General features: G+C 45.4%; 1 protein-coding gene across 2 annotated transcripts in view; it reads left to right on the top strand.

Moving 5' to 3' along the window:
• Positions 1–23321: 23321 nt before the first annotated feature.
• RHOC (ras homolog family member C) overlaps positions 23322–27002 on the top strand; it is an 82130-nt gene continuing 78449 nt past the window's right edge. The window contains exon 1 of one of the 2 annotated variants that reach the window (XM_077294914.1): positions 23322–23491. The gene's annotated coding sequence lies outside the window, so the exon portion shown is untranslated. The remainder of the gene's footprint in view (positions 23492–27002) is intronic. The other variant, XM_077294913.1, reaches the window with a different exon arrangement.

Genomic DNA, 27002 nt, shown 5'->3' with positions numbered 1-27002 from the left:
CAACCACCTTGGAGACTTCAAACTCCAAATTGCCATCCACCAAGACTGGAGGTGGCATCGGCGCTGCGTCCACGGAACCCACCACCTTCTTTAAAAGAGATCTGTGAAACAAGTTGTGTATTTTATATACCGTAGGAAGCTCCAATCGGTAGGCTACCGGGTTAATGATGGCGGCGACCCTAAATGGACCAATAGACCTTGGACCCAATTTCAGGGATGGTACTTTGAGTTTTATGTTTTTTGTGGACAACCACACCCAATCACCCACACTCAGGTCCGGACCTGGCACACGTCTACTGTCAGCCACTCGTTTGTACCTTGCACCCACGCTCAGCAAGCGCTGTTTCACTCTCCTCCAAATGGATGACAGTTGTGCTCCTAGCTGGTCCTCCTCCGGAACGCCAGCAGAGCCACCCTGACGCAGAGTACAAAATTGAGGATGGTGCCCGTAAACACAAAAGAACGGGGACTCCCCAGACGATTCCTGGCGGTGATTATTAATGGCAAACTCAGCCAAAGGAAGGAACGTCGACCACTCCTCCTGGTTGTCAGAAACAAAGCAGCGTAAGTACTGCTCCAAATTCTGGTTCATATGCTCGGTCTGACCATTTGACTGAGGATTAAACGCCGAAGAATGCGACAACTTGATCCGCAGCCGTGAGCAAAATGCTTTCCAAAACTTTGCCACATACTGAGTACCCCTATCAGACACTATGTCAGACGGGACCCCGTGAAGTCTGACCACCTCCTGCACAAAAACCTGAGCCAGAGTCTTTGCGTTAGGCAACGAAGGCAAGGACACAAAGTGCGACATTTTTGAGAACCGATCAACAACCACCAAGATGACAGTGTTCCCAGCTGAGGAGGGTAGGTCTGTAATAAAATCCATGGAGATCTCTGTCCATGGCCTACAGGGTACCCCTAGAGGATGTAATGAGCCAGCAGGACGGGATCGAGGCGTCTTAGCCCTAGCACACGTGGTACATGCTGATACGTACGAGACCACGTCCTGTCAGATTTTGGGCCACCAAAACCGACGCGACACCAACTCCAAGGTACCCCTAACCCATGGATGGTCAGCCAGAACAGCATCATGTTGCTCAGCCAACACCTTTAGGTGAAGATGGAGCGGTACAAATGATTTGTTAATGAGAAGCTCTGGTGGTACTTCCTCCTGAGCCTCGGCAATCTCAGCCTCAACCTCTGTCGTGAGAGCCGAGACCACTACACCCTTTTGGAGGATGGGTACCGGATCTTCCCGAGGTTCTCCCCCCGGAAAACACCTGGATAAAGCATCTGCCTTAGTGTTCTTAGACCCCGTACGGTACGTGACAAAAAAGTTGAATCGCGTGAAAAACAATGCCCAGCGAGCCTGCCTGGGGGACAGACGCTTGGCTGACTAAATAAAGCAGATTTTTATGGTCGGTGATAACTGTAACCTGGTGGACCGACCCCTCCAAGAAGTGTCGCCATTCCTCAAAAGCCAACTTGATAGCCAACAACTCCCTCTTGCCAATATCGTAGTTACGTTCGGCGGGCGACAGCTTCTTGGAAAAGTAGGCGCATGGATGCAACTCGCCCAAGGATGAGCCTTGTGACAGCACCGCCCCCACTCCAACCTCAGACGCATCGACTTCCACGGTAAATGGTTTTGATACGTCCGGTTGCACCAGAATGGGGGCCGAAGCAAAACTGTTCTTCAGAAATTCGAATGCGCGCACAGCAGCCTTAGGCCAGGCGGAGAAATTGGTACCTTTTTCGTCATGTCAGTAAGCGGTTTAGCAATGGTATAAAAGTCTTTGATAAATTTTCTATAATAATTAGAAAATCCAAGGAACCGCTGGAGTGCTTTTAGGTTATCAGGCCGTTCCCAAAGCAGCACCGCTTGCACCTTAGCGGCGTCCATTTTAAACACTGAAGCAGACACAATATAACCCAAGAAAGGCAACTCCTGAACTGAAAACACACATTTCTCAAGTTTTGCATAGAGCTTATTTTCTCTGAGTAGCTGTAACACCTGCCTCACATGCTCAAAATGAGTATCACGGTCGCATGAATAAATGAGAATGTCATCTAGGTACACAATAACGAATTTCCCCAGTACATGCGAGAACACATCATTTATGAAATGTTGAAATACAGCAGGCGCGTTTGTCAACCCAAATGGCATCACCAAATTTTCAAAATGACCCTCAGGAGTATTAAAAGCCGTCTTCCACTCATCACCTTGACGGACTCTTATGAGGTTGTACGCCCCCCTGAGGTCAAGCTTGGAAAACCACTTAGCACTAGCCACCTGGTTGAACAAATCAGGTATCAGTGGCATAGGGTATGGATCACGAACCGTAATCTGGTTTATCTCCCTGAAATCCAGACACCGGCGTAGTCCGCCATCTTTCTTCTTAACGAAGAAGAACTCCGCTGCCACCGGCGAGGACGAAGGCTTGATGTGCCCTTTGCTCAAACTCTCAGCAATGTAGTCTTTTAAAGCTTGCCTCTCAGGACCAGAGATGTTGTACATCCTAGCTTTCAGCAATTTGGCCCCTGGTTTAAACCTAATAGTACAGTCATAGGGTCGATGTGGTGGCAATTCTGAGCAACCCTTCTCAGAGAACACATCTGCGAAATCCAGCAGTGACTCAGGAATGCTAGGAGTCACAGCGGACACACATGTGGCCAGGCAATTCTCCTGGCAGGCAGAATCCGCTCCACTGAATTATGTCCTGAGTTTTCCAGTCAATCACCGGGTTGTGCATAGACAACCATGGAAAACCCAGAACCATTTGTGCAGGAAGATTACTGAGCACCCTACATGTAACTTGCTCAGAATGTAGGACCCCAATGTGGAGTTTAACCTCAGCCACAAACTCAGTAATCTCCCCCTGTGGGAGTGGAGTAGCATTGATGGTGACCACCCGGATAGGATGAGGCAGTTTTTCGACCGTGAACCCAGCCGTGCGCGCAAACTCCTCATCAATGAGATTAGTGGCTGACCCACTATCCACAAAAACAGTGATTGGCAGCTCTCTGCCAGCGACCATAACTCTGGCAGGGAGCATACATTGAGAGACCACCATGGAGGATATGCATAAGCTCAGATTGGCCTCCTCCACACCCTCTGAGCTTAGTAGTTTTCTGCCGTTGCGCTTTTCTTAGAAAACAGAGGACAAGCATTTACATAATGCCCTTTTTTACCACAGCAAAAACAGGCTCCCTGCTTCCTGAGTGAGGGTGCTTGATGATGTGACACCCCTGCGATTTGCATAGGCTCCGTGGGCTCACCTGCAGCAACCTCACGTGCACCTACGCCCTCCCCCATAAGCGGCGTCTCTTGCATCCCCTGACGCAAACGGCGATCAATGCGAACAACAAGACTCATGGCAGACTCTAGAGAAACAGGAGTCTCATACATCAGGAGGGCTTGTTTAACCCTTCTCGAAACCCCATGTACAAACTGACTCCGCAGCGCAGGGTCATTCCATTGTGTGTCCACCACCCAGCGGCGAAATTCAGAACAGTAATCCTCCGCCATTCGCTCCCCCTGGCTGTTATGGATTGGTAATTTAGGAGCGACATGCGACTAGCTCTGAGCAGGTGGTAACTATACAGACCGCAGTTCCTGATCTTAACACAACACTAGCAGTAGCCGTGGGATGTTCCTGTCACTCCCTGGACACCTCGTCACAGCCGGAGAACTAGCTACCCCTAAAGGCAGGAATAGGAAAGCTATCTTGCCTCAGAGAAGAACCCCAAAGGATAAGACAGCCCCCCACAAATATTGACTGTGAGAGGAGAAGGAAATGACATACGTAGTATGAAACAAGATTTAGCAAAGGAGGCCACTTCTAGCTAGATAGATAGTACAGGAAAGAACACTGTGCGGTCAGTAATAAAAACTAGAAAAAGTCCACCGCAGAGATATGCAAAAATCTCTACACCTGACTAAAGGTGTGGAGGGCAAAATCTGCAGCCCAGAGCTTCAAGCCTAGCTGAATAGATCCATACTGATAAGCTGGACAAATGAGCAAAACATAGAATGTGCTGAACAAATAAGTCCACAACAAGTGGACTGCAAAAGGACAAGCAAGGACTTATCTTTGTTGAACTGGACAGAGTGTCAGGGAAATCCAAAAGAGCAGTGGCTCCAAGCAGGAACAATTGACAACTGGCATTGATTGAGGGCTAAGGCCAGACTAAAATAGCCGAGCCAGAAAGGCGATCAGTGGAAGCAGCTGCTGATGCTAAATCCAAGAAGCAGCTATACCACTCAAAACCACAGGAGGGAGCCCAAGAGCAGAATTCACAACACCTGGCGGAGAGCACGTATTTTAGATTCTGCTAGAGCCAATCTGTCAGGATCATCATATATGAGTCCAAGCGCAGAAAAAAAAATCTCCACTGAGTTAAATGCAGCTGAGTCAGATGGTAATGAAAATGCCCATGCTTGGGGTTCTCCGTTCAGTAATGACCATACCAGGCCCACACGCTGAGCCTCATTATCTGAGGAAACCGGGCCATATGAAAATATAATTTGCAAGCTTCACGAAAAACAACAAATTTACTGCGTTCCCCAGCAAACCTCTCAGGTAAAGGGATCTTTGGCTCTGCAACTCTACCTGCAGTCTCAGCTTGCACATTAGATACTACAAGACCCTGTTGCTGAACTGCCCCCTTCAACTCAGTGACCTGTAAGGACAGCGCCTCCAACTGGCGGGTTATGGAAGTCATGGGATCCATGGCATCCAAAATTTATTTAGGCCGATTATAATGTCACGGGGGTACTAGGTAGACTACAGCTGATTACCCGGGCCCCTGCGATATCCCTCAGACTAGGGAAAACCCTGTCTGTCCCTCTCCCAGAATTTACACTGATGGTGTGCTTGTCTGGGCCGCCAGGCCTGACCCTGACTCCTGTTTCAGCCCTATGCTGAAACCTCCACCCGCCACCCAGTGATAAGACCACACACCACCTCCACAGAAAGCACAGACAGGGAAAACTAAAAAATGCACCTCGCCGCAGACACACAGGAAAACACTATAATGTGCACAGGGCAAAACAAACACAAATATAGGAAGGAGAAATATGACAAAGGATAATACACCACCAGATATGATATTTCTGCTCCTAGAACACCACTGCAGACCGAGATCACCAGGCACAAGACACAAGCTATAATCGGCGACGCCCAAAGTCCAGAATGACTATTTAAAGGCCACGGGCGTGACCCAGCCTCCAACAGATTACCAGCTAGATTAACCCCGGACAACCTGGATAAAATCTAGCCGGCACCACTGAGCGTATAGTGGACGAATGTAGAATTACCGCTGTCTGTCGGACGCCCTAGTGTGAATAGCGTCCGACATGACAGGTGTCCTTTGACAGTTCTTTTGTCTCCACCATAGTGGAGTTTGGAGTGTGACTGTTTGAGGTTGTGGCAGGTGTCTTTTTTACTGATAACAAATTTAAACAGGTGCCATTATTACAGGTACTGAGTGGAGGACAGAGGAGCCTCTTAAAGAAGAAGTTACAAGTCTGTGAGAGCCAGAAATCTTGCATGTTTTTAAGTGACCAAATATTTAATTTCGACCATAATTTGCCAAATAAATCTTGGTGATTTTCTGGATTTGTTTTCTCATTTTGACTCTCATAGTTCTACCTATGATGTCAATTACAGGCCTATCTCATCTTTTTAAGTGGGAGAACTTGCACAATTGGTGGCTGACTAAATACTTTTTCCCCACTGTAGCTTGTTACAAATAATAGAGCTGATGACTCTGTACACATGTGAGTCCATCACCCATAGATTGCTCATTGATTTGCAATATAAGATTCCTATAAGAGTAGTCATTTTTTACTTGTGGATTTAAAACAGCTTTTGATGCACTTGTGATGCCCCCGGTTCCTGGTTGTCACAGTGGCATTGCTTTCCTCACGGGGAGAGTGATGTCACGCTTGGAAGCAAGGGAAAATCTCTTCTATCAGGTAATCGCAATGCACAAAACATGTTCACACTCCAGGCCAGAAGGGGGAGCTCTGAACCTGGTTTACAGGGGAACTCCCCTATTCATAGATTCTGGTTTGGACTGAAAGTTAGTCAGTCGGTCCAGGGAGACCAAGAGAGAAGGAAGTCAGTCAGTGAATCAGAGGAGGCCAGAGAGGAGCTCGCCTTGGAACTTCAGCTGAGGCAGGGCTTGTACGATAGGAGAATAGCTGAGCAGATATGGGGGTCTGCAGCTCCTGGCAGAAAGAGGAAAGAAGAGAGACATGTGAGGGGCCGTGCAGCCACAAGAAAGAGCTGCAGCTCCTGGACAGCGAAACAGAGAAGGAAGAACAGTGTAAAGTGAGCGTGCAGGAGAGCGAAGCACAGGCGAGTGACACCAGGAGAGGAATGCTGCGATTGAGCTGCAGATACCGGTATGTTATGATCCGGTGACCTTGGAGCCGCATGAAAACTTTCTCTGGAGTCGGTGGAACCTGTACTGACCGCAAATCCTGAACTAACACCGCAACTAGAAGTAGCCGTGGGGTGTGCCTAACAAACCCTAGACACCTCAACACAGCCGGAGGACTAAATACCCCTATAGATGGAAATAGGAATGCTATCTTGCCTCAGAGCAGATCCCCAAAGGATAGGCAGCCCCCCACAAATAATGACTGTGAATAGGAGAAGAATAGACACACGCAGGTAGAAAACAGGATTTAGCAAAAGAGGCCACTCTAGCTAAATAGGAAAGGATAGGACAGAATACTAGGTGGTCAGTATTAAAACCCTTCCAAAAATATCCACAACAGATAATACAAAAAGTTCCACAATCTAACTAAAGACATGGAATGTATATCTGCCACTCCAGAGAATCCAGCAAGACTGAGAAAATACTGACACAATCTAAGCTGGACAAGAAAACACAAGAATAGCACTGAATTGTGAAGCACACAGCATGTGTGCCACAGGAAAAAAACCAGACACTTATCTTTGCTGATTTGGCAGAAAGACAGGAGGAACCAGGCAGAGGTCCAACACCTCCCAACAACAATTGACAACTGGCAAGGACTAATGAATCCTGCACACCTAAATACCCCAGTCAGAACTGCAATCAGCAGACACACCTGACCAGGACTGCAACCCAGGGACAACTGCATTACCACCTACTACCACCGGAGGGAACCCAAAAGCAGAATTCACAACACCGGTAGCCGGAAGAACGAGGTTGTGAAGGACTCTAAGACTTACAGCAAAAACCATCAGGACAATTAGATTACACATCACCTGTCTGCCCTAATGCCCAGGAGGCACATAGAGCCCAGGTCGTGATAGAGACCCTGTAAAAAGGCTCGAGCCACCTGTCATACGGGTTTGTGTCCTAACCTATATGGAGGACAGAGAGAACTGTGAGGACCTTGCCAGAAGCCATAGGCAGTAAGGGACTACAACATCACCATGATGATAGGAAGGCTTCTAACTCCACCTGGTAAAGGGGACTCTGAACTTGCTTCCAAGCCGGCCGGGTTCTGCCTGTACCTGTGATCTGGTGACCTGGACTGCGGTTGCCTGAAGCTTCAGTAAACCAGGTAAATAGACTGCAAACTGTGTCCTCCGTTCTTACTGCACCACTCACCATCTCCAGCTACAGACTGGGAGCCCTAGGGACCCAACTTCACCTGTGGGAAGTTAAACCATCTAGCTGCCATAACATCACCCCAGAGGACATCTTTAAGCAGCGTCGGTCCCCACTGACCAAATACCACAGGTAGCATCACATACACAAACTTTATTCATCAATCCCTTCAATTTCCTTTACATGGGCGCCCAGAGCCATGGACCAGGTCGCCGCCACCGTGACACATCCCCTTAAGTACCGGACACGGTACCGAGTACTCCACATTGCATATGTGATTCCAGCTTTGGCCGACATTAAAGTACCCTAGCTCAATGGTGTTGTTTAGGATGAGAACAAAAAATTCAGAAGCAGTACAACTCTGACCCATAAGCTCACTACATTCACAGATATGACAACAAACAGGCTCTCCATGCATGTGTTGTGACTGTCACACATGCAGCTGCGGTGCCAGACACCTGATTATCGGTAGCGCTCCATGTATCCAGGTTCCCGCTGCAGCTTCTTGAGTAAGCGCTATAGCGTGTCGAATAAGGAGGGAGACGAAGATATTCGCTCATGTCTAGTCCTGGCTGGGTGTTGGTGGTGTTTTGGCCTTGCACCCATGAGGCCACCTGTAGCCGATGGTGTTGGCTGTCTAGGACCACAAGTTTCAGAGTTCAATAAAGGAGACTCCCTTTCTAAAACACAGTCTTTACTGAACGCAAACCTAATAATGGTTATGTACAAGCGATAGCGGGTACAAAGTCTTATGGACGTTTTCTTTACAGTGCAAAGCATTTTAGCACACATGGTTTCCTTTCACAGTAGTCTACTCCAGGGCTGGTGAAGCAGACTCTTTTGCCCTACTTAGTCACAGCCTAGCTTGTCACCACTGTCCTGATTAGCAAGTCTCTCAACCTGCTCAGCAGTTCTACATCCTATTTCTTCCACTACTGGCACCCTGGATCTACCGCTTGGTACCCCCACTAGTGAACTAAGTCCTGTTACCTTCGGCGTTCACCAAGCTCAAGGCTTCTCACGACAGTTGTCCTATGCAAGGACCCCTTTTCCTTGGAAGGCCACTCTGTCCCTTCTGACTCTACAAGGTCACGCTACTCCCTTGTTCCTTAGTCTCCTTTGCTGCTGTTCACCCAAACGACAGCACTGCTCACAGACACGTCCTGCTGAACCTGTCCCTATCTGCCTAACTACAGGAAGTTGTCTTTTTCTCTATCAGTAATCCCATCCCACAACGGGCTAGTCCAAAATATTAACACTATCTTATCCTAATGTCGTTACCGAACTACAGTCAATTATCTACACTACCTATCTTATGTCCTATGCCCTAAACTATATCTTATCATATGCTTACCTTACACTGTACACTACTACATTACTTATATACTAAACATATTACACTTCACATGACACAATATACACAAAAATGCAAGACATAATACACATTATGATTGGTGTCTTCAGGGGTCGGAAAGTGATAGCCATTGTCCTCAACCCTTACATATATACATAAAGAACTTGTATAATTATTTCTAAAGCTGCCCACGCACTGTAACTATCTGACAAGGAAGTTTCAAGGCTTCTGCATAAAAATGTATGCTTGCATTAGCTGAGCATGCAAATTTTTTTCATTGGGTAATGTGGAATTAGTAACCAACACATCTAGTTCTGCTTATCCTCAACAGAGAGCTAAAAATAGGACAAGTTAGAGCGCCACCTGTCCAGTCCTATTTGGCCCAAGTGGGCTGTAAACATACAATGTAATCAGAGATTAAAGGGGATCTGTCAGCAGGATTTCACCCCCAAACTATTTATATGAGCATGTAGTTCATTGAAAGACAAGTTCAGCAATACCTTTAAATGGCCAGTCCTCTGTTACTGAGAAATCAGCGTTTGAACTGATATGCAAATGAGGCTGTAGATGTGAACCTCTGTCTCTCCAGCTCTTTTCCTTGACCAACGCCGCCTCCTCCTAGCTGACTGACAGCCTCTTAGCTGTGTGACTTCAGGCAAAGGAGATGTCAGTGTATCAGGAGGAGGTGGTGCTGGTAGGGCAACAGAGCTGGAGTGACAGAGGTTTCCGATCTACAATTTCATTTGCATATTAATTCAAAGACTGGTTTCTCACTAAGGGTATGTGTCCACGTTCAGGATTGCATCAGGATTTGGTCAGGATTTTTCATCAGTATTTGTAAGCCAAAACCAGGAGTGGGTGATAAATGCAAAAGTGGTGCAGATGTTTCTATTATACATTTCCTCTAATTGTTCCACTCCTGGTTTTGGCTTACAAATACTGATGAAAAATCCTGATGCAATCCTGAACGTGGACACATACCCTAATAGGCTGGAGTCACACACAACGTATAAAAAAATCGGTCCGTTTTTCACAGACGAGAATCGCACAAATGTTTCATGAACAGTGATCCGTATGTCATCTGTGTGCAATGCGAGGATGCGATTTCCTTGCATCAAAGTATCCGTGTGACATCCGTATGTCATCCGATTTTCTCGCCGACTTGCAATATGGACATATAATGGATCCATGGCCTCAAATATTCGTGAAAACATATATACAGTCTATATATATATATGTCAGTAAGATACATCCATATATATATTTATATTTCATACAGAGCTAGATAGCAGAAAAGCCGGTAATTCATTTGTCGGCTTTTGCTAAATCATTACAGAACCCGACAGGATATGAGACATGGTTTACATACAGTAAACCATTGCATATCCGTTAGATTTTTAGATGTCCCTCACTAATAATGTTAGTAGTGTGTGTGTGTGTGTGTGTGTGTGTGTGTGTGTGTGTGTGTGTGTGTGTGTGTGTGTGTGTGCGTGTGTGTGTGTGTGTAAAATTTTGTAGCTGTAGGTGTTAAATTAAAGGATTAATTCACGGAAAAAACTGGCATGGCCTCCCATGCAATTTTCTCCATCAGAGAGGGAAAGCCAGTGACTGAGGGCAGATATTAATAGCCTAGAGAGGGACCATGGTTATTGTAAGATGCGCCTATTCCGGCACTTAGCCTCTCTCTTCCCATTGCCCTGTAGCGGTGGCATATGGGGTAATAAGGGGTTAATGTCACCTTGCTATTTTAAGGTGACATTAAGCCTGGTTAATAATGGAGAGGTGTCAATAAGACACCTCTCCATTTTTAATCCAATAGTATGAATAGGGAAAAAAATACACACACTTTAAGAATAAAGTTTAATGAAATAATGAAACACACAGGTTTAACATCATTATTACACTCTCAATCCAAGCGAATCCCTCGTTCTTCCGTAAAAAAAACAAACAAATAAAAAAGCAAGAATATCCCATACCTGTCCGCTGTACAGTCAAGTCCCACACTGCAATCCATCTCAAGGGGTTAAATATTTTACAACCGGGAGCTGTGCTAATGCTACCTCCCCGACTGTAAACCACTGTGTAATGAATGAAAAGCTGCCTGCGCCGCCTCCCCGCCTGACCGGACATGAACTCATTAGCATGGGAAAGTTTCTGAACATTTTCCCACGCTGTCAAGTTCACCTCTCCCTGCGAGGAGATCATCTTCACCATTTGCTAACAATTAAATAATATTGTTATACAGCATTGTTCTGCAATCCCTGCGTTACTGCATTTCCGCACCTGCTTACATGTGCATCACAATTATGTATCCTCAAGTGTCGGGAAGTAAGGAGATTCTCAATTTTCCAGTGGTCACAGATTACTGACCTGGTAGATGGAAACGATTCACCCATCTCCAGTCATAATGGCATAGGTTTCATTTATACGTCTTTAACTGGCCTTTGGTGATTACTACTCAGACGAAGTCAGTTGGCTCTATTTGCACTATTTTGTTCCCTGCCTGGCAATTTATGAGCACGTGGAGATCTCTTTATATAATAACAGTGCTAGTGAAATGAACAGGGCATTATTGTGGCTATCACACTTTCTTTCCCAACTTTCAGCAGGTCACACAAAAGTAGGGGATAGTTGGAAGAAAGTATGACTGCAGGTATAGACTGTACAGGGTTTGTTTGTCATCTGTTACCATGGAGAAACAAAACTATGCAAAAGAGCTGTATAAAAAAAAGGATTTTGTTCTTTATTCTAGGATTATTCCCAACTTTTAACATGTTGGTACTTGTAGATTATTGTATTCCAAGAAGAGGGCTCTGCAATGCTGTCATGTCCCACGACTTGGGAAATCATTCAATGTTTTGCATTGCTTGTGTTCTATCCTTCTTTCTAGGCAGAAGTTTGCTTTTCCCTGTATTTTGTCCCAACTCTCTCACTGTATTCCTGTGATGTATGTTTGTTCACGCCCTTATTCTCCATTTTGTCTTCATCACCATATCTGTATGCATCTTCTACATGTCCTCTGTTGAATATTCCTTTTTACCTGCTGCTTTCATCATAATACAAGAATTTCAGTTAAAGCAATCCTCTTTTCCTGGAGTCTTCTTACATGAGAACGTGGCTGAGTTAAGCTATCTGATAAATCGGTATGAACGTGAGTACAGGTCAATACGGAAGCGCCCAAAAGAATTGGCCTATCCAGGCACCACTGCGTTCTACATACCCATGAGTCAGAATAGTAAAAAGGAATAACCTGCCTTCAGAGACAGTAACTCAAGGTCTGTGCTGAACCTCAGTGGAAAAGGACATTTCCCAGATACACAGTAACCCAGTTCCCAGCCAGACCCCAGCGTGCATAGAAGCACACACTGCAGATAAACAGTGAGAAGTATAACCCTCATCATCCACTCTTCCTGCCTGCAAACAAATCATGTCTGAAGCGAGGTATACAATGTCCCTACCAGACTTACAGACACAGGAAAGAGACCTAGATCCCCATCCACCAGCTAGTGAAAGGGGAAAACGTACAGTTAAACCTACATGGAAAGTCATGGAGAATTTAGAGACTGAAAAAGGTGTTGTATATCGTGATGTGTCTTCACTATGGGAGAAAGTGCTGAGTCACATAGACACTGTATCAAGGCCTGCTTCTCATGAGTTACCACTAGAGGGAGTCCTAGAACAATTATGCACAGCATACCAAAGGTATATGGAGAAGACTGACCAATACATTACTCTCCTGAAAAAACTGAATCTGCCAGAGACTTTAAAAGAATTGCAAAGTTTCCAGCAACTTAATTCTGAAAGGGACTACACCGTACGCGACATTAAGACAAAGATAGAGGCTAAAATTGCACGGACACCAGATGCATCATCTCGCTCATCCAAATCGTCTAAGCACTCAAAACGCTCATCTAGGTCAAGTTCATCAAAATATTCCACTCTCAGCCAGCAGCTTATAAGGGCACGTGCTAAGGCAGAAACGTCTAAGATACAAGCAGCCTTTGCGCAAAGGAGAGCAGATATGGACGCAGCCACAGCACAAAAGAGAGCAGAAATGGATGCAGCACAAAAGAGAGCAGAAATGGATGCAGCACAAAGGAGAGCAGACATGGATGCGGATGCAGCACGCAAGGAAGCTCTGGAGAAGGAATGTGAGCACGCAACAGCCATGGCGGAGTTAAGGATCCTGGAGCGAGCTATCAGTGGGAGTCAAAGAGACAGCATCAGTTTGTGTGAAGTGGAGGCAGAGGACCCTATTGAACGCACAAGAGACTACGTGCTAAGCCAAAATGGCGAACCGCAGATCATCACTAACACTCCTGATGGCGTTCATGCTTCTCCAGGGCACCAGGATGCCTATCCACTTACAGAACCCTACACTCAAGGTCAGTACAATGCTCCCGAACTTGAACTTCCTTCGTATTCCGGTATGCGCCAAGACCCTGCATCTCATCAAACTCCACAGGCTATTATCTACACGCAACCCAATATACCGGCAGGTCATTATACTCTCGACAACCGCATAGTGCCAGCTCCGCATGTAGCAGAGACTATACCCACCAAACCGGTTGCTGGACTAAATGCATATGCCACTCCATACTTACCCACGTTTCAAGGCCAAGACGTCTCCACTCCTATGTACAACACCGCTCAGCCCACATTCGTGCATCCTAAGTCAGAAAGAACAGACATGTCTGACTTCGCAAGGTACATGATTCGCCGCGAACTTACTAAAACCGGTCTCACAAGGTTTGACGACCAACCTGAAAATTACAGAGGTTGGAAAAATGCCTTTAGAACCGTAACTAGTGACCTCGGCATCACTGCTGCCGAAGAGCTGGACCTGCTAATCAGATGGCTAGGACCACAATCCACAGAGCGTGTCAAGAGACTCAAGTCTGTACATATCAGTAATCCAATGGCTGGTCTCATGGCTGCATGGGAAAGACTAGAGAAAAACTTTGGCAGTCCAGAAGCCATAGAGGATGCACTGTTCAAGCGTCTACAGAGTTTTCCAAAGATAGCAAGCAAAGACAGTTCAAAGTTCCTGGAGCTCAGTGACTTGCTGTTAGAGCTCCAGCTGGCCAAGGCAGACACCCACCTACCTGGCCTCAGCTACCTGGACACTGCTCGTGGAGTAAATCCCATTATCTCCAAGCTACCGTACAACGTGCAAGAAAGGTGGACTACACTAGGGTCAAAATACAAGAAAGACCATCAAGTGTCATTTCCTCCATTCTCCTACTTCTGTGAGTTTATAAAAGACGTGGCAGAGCGCAAGAACGACCCAAGCTTTTCTTACCAAGAATCCAGTGGCCCAGCTTCACCTCCTTCTAAATACGTCAGCGCACGCTCGAACGACAGAAACCGCAGAGGTCCAGTGTCAGTGAAGAAGACGGATATTCTTCCCTTACCAACACCAGCCCCAGACAAGAGTAACAAAGGTGAAAAGATAGAGAACCCAAATCGTGAATGTCCCATCCACAAGAAGCCACATCCCTTAAAAAAGTGCATCGGCTTCAGGAAGAAACCGCTCCAGGAACGCAAGGAGCTTCTAAAGAGGTTCGGGGTATGCTACAGATGTTGTGCTTCTACTGAACACCTTGCTAAAGACTGTAAAACTACAATTAAGTGCATGGAGTGTGACAGTGAGGACCACGTACAAGCACTCCACCCATTCCGTCCTGACTCTACACTTACTCCTTCCCCCACCACGAGCCATGGCGGGGAGGACGCAGCTCAAACTGCAAGCCATACCACAATATCTTCTTCATGCACAGAAGTCTGCGGAGAAGACCTCTGGGACAAGTCCTGTGCGAAGATTTGCCTGGTGAACGTATATCCCAACGGTCACCCAGAGAAAGCCGTGAAGGTGTACGTCCTTCTGGATGATCAGAGCAACCGATCACTTGCAAGGTCAGAACTCTTTGATATGTTTAACTTAAAGGGAAATGCCTACCCTTACACCTTAGGTACCTGCAGTGGTGTTACAGAGGTTTATGGGAGAAGGGCCAGTGGTCTTACAGCGACATCTCTCGAGAACACCGTCGAGATACCGTTACCTACACTGGTCGAGTGCAACCAGATTCCATCCAATCGAGAAGAGATCCCAACGCCAGAGGCTGCTCTTCATCACCAACATCTCAAGGGGATAGCAAACAAGATACCAGCCCTCAACAACAGTGCAGATATCCTGATTCTGCTAGGCAGAGACATCCTCCGGCTGCACAAGGTGCGTCAGCAAATTAATGGACCACACGATGCACCATTTGCCCAACGCTTAGATCTAGGCTGGGTAATCATAGGCAATGTTTGCATACACAAGATGAAGAGACCTAACAACATCTCCTCTTACAAGACACACATTTTGTCAAATGGTCGCAGCACCCATTTCCAACCATGCCCACATCACTACTGGGTGAAAGAGAAAGTGAGCAACACCAAGTGGCAACAGGAATCCTTCAACAACATGAACACACTCCAGTCCTGGGAAGAAAACCTCGGGTCATCAGTGTTCGATTCCACAAGTAATGACAACAAGTTGGCACCCACAAGGGAAGATAAAGAATGTATAAAGGTTATGGATAAAGAATTTGTTCAAGACGACTCCAACAGTTGGGTAGCTCCTTTACCCTTTCGTTTCCCAAGAGTGAGGTTGCCGAACAACCTGCAGCAAGCAACTGCAAGGTTCTCATCCTTAAAGCGTACCCTAAAGAGGAAACCAGAGATGGAGAAGCATTTCATTGACTTTATGCAGAACATCTTTGACAGAAATCATGCTGAACCTGCGCCACCACTGAGGGAGGGAGAAGAATGTTGGTATCTTCCATCCTTTGGTGTCTATCACCCTCGCAAGCCTAATCAGATCAGAGTGGTGTTTGACTCCAGTGCTCAGTTTGAAGGCCTCTCTCTCAATAACCTGCTCCTAACTGGGCCCAACCTGAACAACAGCCTCCTTGGAGTATTGATCCGCTTCAGACAAGAACCTGTTGCCATAATGGCCGACATTCAGCAGATGTTTCATTGCTTCATTGTGAAAGAAGACAACAGAAACTATCTTAGGTTCCTATGGCACAAGGACAACAACGTCAACAATCAGGTCATAGACTACCGGATGAAGGTCCATGTCTTCGGCAACAGTCCCTCACCTGCTGTGGCGATCTATGGACTGAGACGGACAGCCCAGGAAGGTGAGAGAGAGTACGGTTCCGATGCTCGGCAATTTGTAGAGAAGAACTTCTACGTGGACGATGGGCTCAAGTCCTTGCCCACAAGCGAAGATGCAATTGACCTACTCTCCAGGACACAGGAAATGCTATCCACATCAAACCTCAGACTCCACAAGATTATCTCTAACAGTCAAGAGGTAATGAACGCGTTTCCATCTGAGGACCATGCCACAAACCTAAAGGACCTCAACTTGGGTTCCGATGTTCCTCCAACACAGCGCAGCCTTGGTCTACTGTGGGATATCAAACGGGACACCTTCACTTTCCAAGTGTCACCCTATGACAAACCCTTTACCAAACGAGGAGTCCTATCTGTCATAAATAGCATCTATGATCCTCTCGGGTTTGTAGCACCCATCACTATTCAAGGCAAGATACTGTTAAGACAGCTTACGGCCGAGAACACGGATTGGGACACCCCGCTCCCAACTCAGAAACAGCAAAGGTGGGAGGCGTGGAAGAAGTCTCTGAAGTTCTTAGCGCAACTCCAAGTCCCACGTTGTTATTCTCCAAGATCACCTTTGACTGCAATCAGAAGAGAAGTCCATATTTTCTCTGACGCATCTACAGAAGCCATAGCCGCAGTAGCTTATCTGATGACCTTAGGAGCTAACAAGGTACACTGTGGTTTCATCCTGGGTAAAGCCAAATTAACTCCAAAGCCTGCACACTCTGTACCCAGACTCGAGCTTTGCGCTGCGGTATTGGCAGTAGAAATTGCTGAAGTTGTACAAGACGTAATGAACGCGTTTCCATCTGAGGACCACGCCACAAACCTAAAGGACCTCAACTTGGGTTCTGATATTTCTCCAGCCACACTTCTCACACAGAAGATTGGAGCTGCTACAGTTCCACCTGGGAACTTCGATAACAAGGACATTTACAGACGTCAGTGGAGGCAAGTACAACACCTGGCTAACGTGTTTTGGCATCGATGGAAGACCAAATATTTACACTTGCTTCAAAACCGTCACAAATGGCAGACGCCCAGTCCCAATATCCAAGAAGAAGACCTTGTTCTCTTAAAGGACAAAGAGGCTCATCGTAATGACTGGCCAATGGGACTTATCACCAAGGTCCTACCCAGTGAGGACGGAAAGACTCGTAAGGTAGAAGTTAAGGTGACAAAAGGGGGCTCTACCCGAACCTTCTTCCGCCCGGTCACTGAACTCGTGTTGCTTCTACGAAAGGAGGACATCACATGAACTGAACATGCTCCTGGACGTTGTTCACGGCGGGGAGCATTCCTCCTCATTCCCCAGTTTATTGAATGTTGACATTTTCCATTGGATTGAACCCTTAACATTCCCATTGGATTCTGGGTTGGTGGAAGAGTTTGCATGTTTGCGGCTTCCCCAATCTGAAGATGGGTTTTATATACTTGAACTTATCTTTCGGTGTGATCTACGGGTCAACAACAACGAGTTGGACTTAAAAATCTTTTATGTTTTATTATTGCATGCACGTTTTCTTCCTCTTGTTTTTTCAGGTTCGTACGACTTCGAAGAATTACGGACATCGTGAAATCCAAGGATTTCAGACGGGGAGTGTCATGTCCCACGACTTGGGAAATCATTCAATGTTTTGCATTGCTTGTGTTCTATCCTTCTTTCTAGGCAGAAGTTTGCTTTTCCCTGTATTTTGTCCCAACTCTCTCACTGTATTCCTGTGATGTATGTTTGTTCACGCCCTTATTCTCCATTTTGTCATCATCACCATATCTGTATGCATCTTCTACATGTCCTCTGTTGAATATTCCTTTTTACCTGCTGCTTTCATCATAATACAAGAATTTCAGTTAAAGCAATCCTCTTTTCCTGGAGTCTTCTTACATGAGAACGTGGCTGAGTTAAGCTATCTGATAAATCGGTATGAACGTGAGTACAGGTCAATACGGAAGCGCCCAAAAGAATTGGCCTATCCAGGCACCACTGCGTTCTACATACCCATGAGTCAGAATAAATGCCTTGTTGGATGAGTTGCAAACTGTCCAGAAATTCATGGATAGTCTGGAAAAATTTGGCACTTTGTCCATAAAAAAAATGTGATGTGTCCATGATTTTTTTGTAAACTGGTACAGGGTATAACGACTGCAATATTGATCATTGTACAGTGTAAAATATACATTCTGCTAAGGTGTTCATACTAGGATTAGGCTGTAGACGTATCACTTAAAGGGAACCTGTCTGCAGATTTTGCTGCTATAAGATGCGGACACCGCCTTTCAGGGCTTATCTACAGTATTCTATAATGCTGTAGATAAGCCCCCGATCTGACCTGCAAGTTAAAAAAATAAGTTATATTATACTCACCGGGGGGGGGGGGGGCAGTCCGGTCCTATGGGTGTCGCAGGTCCGTGTCCGGCGCCTCCAATCCTCTTGCGACACCGCCCTCCTGCTTCTTCATCACTCCCAGGCATCGCTCTTCACGTAGGCATACTTCTCTGCCCTGTTGAGGGCAGAGTAAAGTACTGCAGTGCGCAGGCGCTGGGCCTCTCTGATCTTTCCTAGCGCCTGCGCACACTGCAGTACTTTACTCTGCCCTCAACAGGGCAGAGAAGTATGCCTACGTGAGGAGGAACGATGCTGGGGAGTGATGAAGAAGCAGGAGGGCGGTGTCGCAACAAGATGGGAAGAGCCGGACCCGAAACTGCGACACCCATAGGACCAGACCGCCCCCCCGGATGAGTATAATATAACTTATTTTTCTTGAGGCCATGTGCACACGTTCAGGTTTTTTTGCGTTTTTTTTGTGGTTTTTCGCTATAAAAACGCTATAAAAACTCATTAAAAACGCATGCATTATGCATTCTATCATTTAGAATGCATTCTGCATGTTTTGTGCACATGGATGCATTTTTTTCCGTGAAAAAAACGCATCGCGGTAAAAAAATGAGCATGTTCATTAATTTTGCGGATTTTCTGCGTTTTTCCCGCGATTCTATGCATCTGGGAAAAACGCACAAAAAACGCATCAAAAACGCGTCAAAAACCGTGAAAAAAATGCATGCGGATTTCTGGCAGAAATTTCCGTTTTTTTGTCAGGAAAATTTCTGCAAGAAATCCTGACGTGTGCACATACCCTAACTTGCAGGTTGGATCGGGGACTTATCTACAGCATTATAGAATACTTAAATAAATTACTCAAGGCAACGGATATGCAAAACTCCACATGTACATAGATGGTCAATATTTATATGTGCGCATATACCTAAAATAATGGACGTGGTACTAGACAACTCGGAGAATACATGAATAAACATGAAGAACAAAAACCGAACTATTGTCCATATAGTAATTAATTTTATTAAAGAACAAAATAAAAATAAAAAAGATGGTACTACATGAATTGGTAGGGGCGAGAAAGAGACCAAAAAATATGGCACAAAGAGGATACAGCAGTATGGAGTACTCAGTCAAAATTTATAACAATACTGTATGAATCAATAAATAGATAAATAAATAAATAAATAAAGATGTACATATCATACAGAAAAGACTGGATAAGATTTACAGTGTCAGTCTGTTTTATATATGTATACACATATATATACACATACCCATGGGCAAAGTGCAGAAACTAGTACAAAAATAGTAATAATAAAGTGCATGGTGCAAAAATTACCATTGTTAGAGTGCACTGCTCAGGTAACAACTGACTGCAGGTTACTGCCATCTAAATATACGGGCACAGATCCAAATTTGGCTTCCATTATTCCCCATGAGTGATTGTAATGTTCACAACTGTGATAATCATAATACAAAGAAACAAAGAAAAAAAGGGGAAGGGAAAGAAGGAAAAAGTGCCCTGGGCAAATCTATACCTGCAATGCCGCTGTGTCCAGGATGTGCCAGTCCCCGACGCGCGTTTCGGCGCTAGCCTTCGTCAGGGGGTCCTGACGAAGGCTAGCGCCGAAACGCGCGTCGGGGACTGGCACATCCTGGACACAGCGGCATTGCAGGTATAGATTTGCCCAGGGCACTTTTTCCTTCTTTCCCTTCCCCTTTTTTTCTTTGTTTCTTTGTATTATGATTATCACAGTTGTGAACATTACAATCACTCATGGGGAATAATGGAAGCCAAATTTGGATCTGTGCCCGTATATTTAGATGGCAGTAACCTGCAGTCAGTTGTTACCTGAGCAGTGCACTCTAACAATGGTAATTTTTGCACCATGCACTTTATTATTACTATTTTTGTACTAGTTTCTGCACTTTGCCCATGGGTATGTGTATATATATGTGTATACATATATAAAACAGACTGACACTGTAAATCTTATCCAGTCTTTTCTGTATGATATGTACATCTTTATTTATTTATTTATTTATCTATTTATTGATTCATACAGTATTGTTATAAATTTTGACTGAGTACTCCATACTGCTGTATCCTCTTTGTGCCATATTTTTTGGTCTCTTTCTCGCCCCTACCAATTCATGTAGTACCATCTTTTTTATTTTTATTTTGTTCTTTAATAAAATTAATTACTATATGGACAATAGTTCGGTTTTTGTTCTTCATGTTTAAGCATTATAGAATACTGTAGATAAGCCCTGAAAGGCAGTGGCCATATCTTATAGCAGCAAAATCTGCAGACAGGTTCCCTTTAAAGTCTTCCAGGCAAAGCCACACACTGTACTTGGCAGTGTCCAGTAGAGAATAAAATGAATGCTGGCTGTGCAAATATGGTATTTATTCCCACAGGCCATTTCAGAACCTAGTTCCTGTGGGGGCCCTAGTGGTTGGCCCCTACCGATTTGAAAGTTGTCGCTTAAAGGGTTAGTGGCACTTTCATTCCCGTTACAAAATGGAGCGACAGGTCGGACACTTGATGCAGGTCCAATCATTCCCTATGGGGATGCCGGAAAAAGCAGAGCATATTCTAATGGGGATAAAAATGCTCCATTTTGCTGTCGTGTGATAACTTGTTGTTCAGTGGTTGAACATGTCTCTCCATTCTAAAGGTGAGGTCAGACGGCCGTATAGCACGGACAAAGATCGCATCGCAGTGCACGGACTGGCCGGTGGCTCTCCTGATCCTAGCGTCAGAGCTGCATGGAAATATATGCTGTCACGCTCAGGTCAGGAGATCCGCCGACCAGTCCGAGCATTGTGATGCGATCGGCGTCCATGTTACACGGCCATCTGACTACGCCTAAGGGAAATAAGAGTTTCCGAACAACTGTTTTAACTCATAACGTTAAATGTTGGGGATAACTTTTAAGAAAAATGTGTCTATTAACTCTTGTCTCCCCATCACCAGTTTTTGAGTCGCTAAACAAATGCCACCCCTGTTATCTGCTCATGGCTGCGCTGCATTCCCCAAATGTGTCTAATAACTCCGGACTTCCCCTATATATCCCACAAAATAGATGTTCAGGTCCGATGGGCGTCCTCCCTGCGGAGTCTGTGCCTCCTCTCTCTGCTCCTAGTCACTGTCCTTTGGCTTTGATTGACATAGATGACGGGTTCTGCATCATCCACATAGCGAAACGAGATTTTGCACCTTTTCAGTAGCCTCGCAGGCCCAACTAGATGCATTTTGCTCTGCCGTACTGTGGGCAAACTGTCATCCTTGTCATTTCTAATGGCAGGGTACATTAGAGCTGCAATTACATCTTATGGCACTTGCACAGTGATGTTTTATGCTGTGCCCACAGTAGGGCAGAGCAAAATGCGCCTGCGCAGGACTGTGAGGCTACTGTGAAAGCGTGAAATCTCGTTTTGCTATGTGGATGCCGTAGGATGCGTCATCCACGTCAAGATGGAGGACAGCGACTAGGAGGCTCAGATGGTCCATTGGACCAGACCATTCTCAGTCAAATACAGCATGGGAGCAATTAAAATGGGGGTATAGAGAAGGGGGTGTTAGACATGTTTGTGGAATGCAGAGCAGGGGTAGTACAAGGTGGTAGCATGTGATCAGAGACTCAAAAATGGTGAGTGGTTCCAGGCTGCCGTCACACTAGCATTATTTGGTCAGTATTTTACATCAGTATTTGCAAGCCAAAACCAGGAGTGGGTGATAAATGCAGAAGTGGTGCATATGTTTCTATTATACTTTTCCTCTAATTGTTCCCCTCCTGGTTTTGGCTTACACATACTGAGGTAAAATACTGACCAAATACTGCTAGTGTGACGGCAGCCTAAGGCTACTTTCACACTAGCGTCGGGCTCGGCCCATCGCAGTGCGTCGGACCGAGGTTACCGACGCTAGTGTTGTCTCCGCCGCACAACGGGGGCAGCGGATGCATTTTTCCAGCGCATCCGCTGCCCCATTGTGAGGTGCGGGGAAGTGCGGGGAGGTGGGGGCGGAGTTCCGGCCACGCATGCGCGGTCGGAAAAAGCGGACCGTCGGGAGCAAAAAACATATAACGTTTTTTGCTCCCGGCGGACTGCCACAACACGGCGCAACCGTCTCACGACGGTTGCGACGTGTGGCAATCCGTCGCAATACGTCGCTAATGTTAGTCAATGGAGAAAAAACGCATCCTGCAAGCACTTTTGCAGGATGCGTTTTTTCTGCAAAACGACGCATTGTGACGGATTGCAGTTAACGCTAGTGTGAAAGTAGCCTAAGGCTACACTCCCATGAGATTTTGGTGAGTTTTTAGATTTTCTTCACCCATTATGTAAAATAGGTTTCTTGCATTTTTTGGGGGGAAAATACGCAGCGTAAAAAAACTAATCAAAAACTTATTGTGGGAATGTAACCTAAGGATTACTCTCACATTAGTATTTTTGATTAGTATTTGTATAAGAAAACCAGGAGTGTCTCCAAAACACAGAACAGGTGTCAATCTTTCACTTACAGTTCCTCTCCTGGTTTTGGCATACAGTGATGCAAACTACTAAGCAAACGCTGAAGTGTGCTTCTAGTGAGATTAGGGATGGGGATTAGGGATGGGGATTAGGGATGGGGAGCGTCCCTGAGGTGACCTAGCCATGGCCCCACCAGCCGCAGTCCTACATGTGGGCTCCTCTGGTTCCTGCGCACTATGTGCAGCATTGCCAGCGCCACACAGGTTAATTCGCTGCCTTCTTCTCCTTTCATCCTCCTCTCCCACAATCCTTTGACAATGATGTCATAGTGAACCCTGAGGGGGCGGAGGAGTTAATTCTTCCTCTAGCACAGAGCTGCCCCTCCCTCCCCCCTCAGTGGAGCCTGCAGTGTAGAGAGGAGCAGGGAGTGGGAGCTGCTGTCACTTCCAGCGCAGACAGTCCGCACCCTCAGTCCGTGCTCCGGAGACCTGAGCCTTCCACAGGAGCCGAGCTGCCGGAGTCTGAGGTGAGGAGCCCTGTCAGCCCAGGTCCGGGGGTCTGAGGAGGGGCAGGGCTGCACATTGCTGCTGTTTACTATGGCTGCTGCTTCCAGCTTCTGCCTCTGTCGTAAAGTTCATTCTGCTTTTTCTAAGTTTGGCAGCCCTATGTAAATATTTCATTGTAAATTGCGAAAAAATCATCAGGTTGTGTCTGCATTTCTCAGTAGCCAGAGGTTCTGGTGGGTGTACACACTGCTGATCCAGGACAGGTTGTTCTGCTGCTCGGTGACACCTTGGCTCCATAGTGGTAAATCGTGAATTATTGATGGTTCCTGAGGAATGTATCCCCGGCATGATTACTAGGGACTGATCTCCTGTGTGTTCTGGGAGCTCTGGACACATGCACTTCTGGCTGCACCGGTCGGTGACCCTTAGGAGCAGCTCCTGTCATGGAGACTGAGTGACCCACACCCAGGAGACACTGGTGGTTGTCAGAAACCAGTTTGCCTTGTGGTGGAGAGAGGGACAGGAGTGTCCTGTGTGGAGGTGGCATCCAGGGTGATGGCAGAGGGCGGGGAGGAATGAGGGTGTGGGCTGCTCTCTGCACTCTCTCAGCTTGGGAAGCTCTCTGTCAGTTTCTATGGAAACCAGTTTAAATAAGTTTAGCTACTTCGGGCCTCATTATTGTCTGCACCCTGAATGGTTAATGATGCAAACACAATGAATTGTACTTCCATTTTTCTTCTGAGAATTTTTTTTTTTCCCCCTGTAATCAGCAGCCGCAGCATTAATAGCAGTTGCAGACTTGTAGTTACAGGACAGTGATATTTTCATAGTGTTTAAAGGGAACTTGTCACCCCCAAAATGGAAAGTGAGCTAAGCCCACCAGCATCAGGGGCTTATCTACAGCATTCTGGAATGCTGTAGATAAGCCCCCGATGAATGCTGAAAGATGAGAAAGAGGTTAGATTATACTCACCCAGGCCCGGGTCCGGTCCGGGGCCTCCCATCTTCTTACGATGACGTCCTCTTCTGGTCTCCACGCCGCGGCTCCGGCACAGGTGCATTTTGTCTGCGCTGTTGAGGGCAGAGCAAAGTACTGCAGTGCGCCGGCGCTGGGCCTCTGACCTTTCCGGTGCCTGCGCACTGCAGTACTTTGCTTTTCCCTCAACAGGTCAGACAAAGTACACCTGTGCCAGAGCCGCAGCGCGAATACAAGAAGAGGACGTCATCGTAAGAAGATGGGAGGCCTGGGGCCGTGACGCCCAACACAGTGCGACCGCTCCTGGGTGAGTATAATTTAACCTCTTTTTCTCAACTTTCAGGTTACATTGGGGGCTTATCTACAGCAGTCCAGAATACTGTATTTAAGCCCCTGATGCTGGTGGGCTTAGCTCACCTTCGATTTTGGGGGTGACAGGTTCCCTTTAAGTGTTTTTTTTTTTTTTTTGTGACCCTCTATAATGTTACTAGTCTAACATGAAATACCCTTCATTGTGCACATTTTGGTTTGTGGTATTTTGGTTTCTCTTTTTTTTTTTTCTATTTTTGCGCGCGTGTTCAGGTTCTGCAGCAAGTTTTTCTTTATAGGCATTAAAAAAATCACAGGTATGCAGGGGCTGTGCACACACCCAGGCCCAAAAACATTTCTTTGGCCTTTATGAAAGCACCAACACTATAAAATATGCAATAATTGGGGCCCATTAACTTTTAAGTTACGCCACTGCTTGGCGCATAAAACCAAAACGAACATGCAAAAAAAAAAAAGTGGAAAGTTACCCTGTCATGATCGGGGCAGATTGTGGGCTCATCCTGTATGGATGAAAATACATACTGGTCGGCTCTCTTCACATGTCCGCTTTGGTATTGTGTTTACAGTAAAATAACTCTGGATTCTATTTGTAGTATTATTATTATTATTATTTATATAGCACCATTAATTTCATGGTGCTGTACATGAGAAAGGGGTTACATACAGAGTTACAGATATAGTTTACAGTAAACACGTTTACAGTGACAGACTGGTACAGAGGGGAGAGAGGACCCTGTCCTTGCGGACTTACATTCTATGGGATAGTGGGGAAGAGACAGAAGGTAGGGGGCGAGGTGATGGCGATATGGTGCCTCTGGCGATGGAGAGGCAGCGTATGTATTGTGGTGTTCCTTAGTTATTCCACTGTTTAAAATAAATAAATGTTATAGACAGCTGGGTGTCACCAGTTTGGGCTGCGTCCCTGCACTTTCTGATGCTCTCCAATCAGTACGGCCAATGTCTGTGTACGAATATGGCCAAGTGACACACTGAATGGCAACACCTCTTTGTCTATTTATCATATATTTCTAGGCAAGTAATGGGCCAATGAAATAAACACAGCAGTGATACATGATGGTATTATCGAAGAATATCTATCTATCTCCATAGAACCACCGTATGTGCAGAAATTTTAGTGGAAACCACTTAAGAGGAGAAAATCCATGCTCCAAACATAGAACAGGAACGACCAAAGCAAGAAGTGTGTAATACAAATTATATCTTTATTGAAAAGAAGACAATGGAAAAGCATACAAAATATACAGAAATACAAAAATGTGCACGTATCAAGTAATGCGCAAAAAGATGTTAATGATGAATAAGCTAAATTCAGTATATTAAAAAACACACCAGTTTTGCATATGGTGGGTAAGGTATAATTCACAATATAAAAGGTATATGTATATTATAATCCCCTAAGGGGTATGAACACCAAGTAAAAAGATTTAAAAATACATTGCATAAGCAAAATACCGGTAATAATTGAGACAGTCTATCATTTGTGAACTTACAATCACCAAAAGTAGTTTGTGAAAAATAAATAAAAAAGTAAAAAAAAATCATAAGTTCATACTGTGCATATAAACCAGAGTATATGCACACACATATACATATACCTTTTTATATTGTGAATTTATACCTTACCCACCATACGCAAAACTGGTGTGTTTTTTAATATACTGAATTTAGCTTATTCATCATTAACATCTTTTTGCGCATTACTTGATACGTGCACATTTTTGTATTTCTGTATATTTTGTATGCTTTTCTATTGTCTTATTATTTTCAATAAATATATAATAATTTTTATTACACAGTTCTTGCTTTGGTGGTTCCTGTTCTTTCTATGTTTGGAGCACGGATTTTTTCCTCTAAAGTAATGGGTCAGTGGAACAGAGCAAAGTTATAAGAAACCATGATCCAGAATTATTCTTTCACAGGGAATACAAGTCTCAATCTTTATCTAGGATTTGTAGATGTGTCCTGCAGTATATTGTAATTAATCTTAGGGTAAGTTCACACTAGTTTTTTTTTTTCTGCAGCAAAACTTGATCTCTTGACACAAGAGTCTGCAGAAAAAAGTTTTCCTTGGTTTTTCTTTTTTTTTTTTTCTTTTTTTAAGTTTGCTGCTTTTTTGTGTGCGTTTTTGCTGCGATTTTGGAATGCTAGTTTTGTCTCTTGTACATGCTGATAAAGTTTAATGTTGGGGGGGAAAAGGCCTATTC

The sequence above is a fragment of the Ranitomeya variabilis genome, chromosome 3 (assembly GCF_051348905.1).
Source record: "Ranitomeya variabilis isolate aRanVar5 chromosome 3, aRanVar5.hap1, whole genome shotgun sequence".
Taxonomy (NCBI): domain Eukaryota; kingdom Metazoa; phylum Chordata; class Amphibia; order Anura; family Dendrobatidae; genus Ranitomeya; species Ranitomeya variabilis.
Note: the sequence above shows the minus strand (reverse complement) of the source record. Positions and strands in the feature narration are given on the sequence as shown.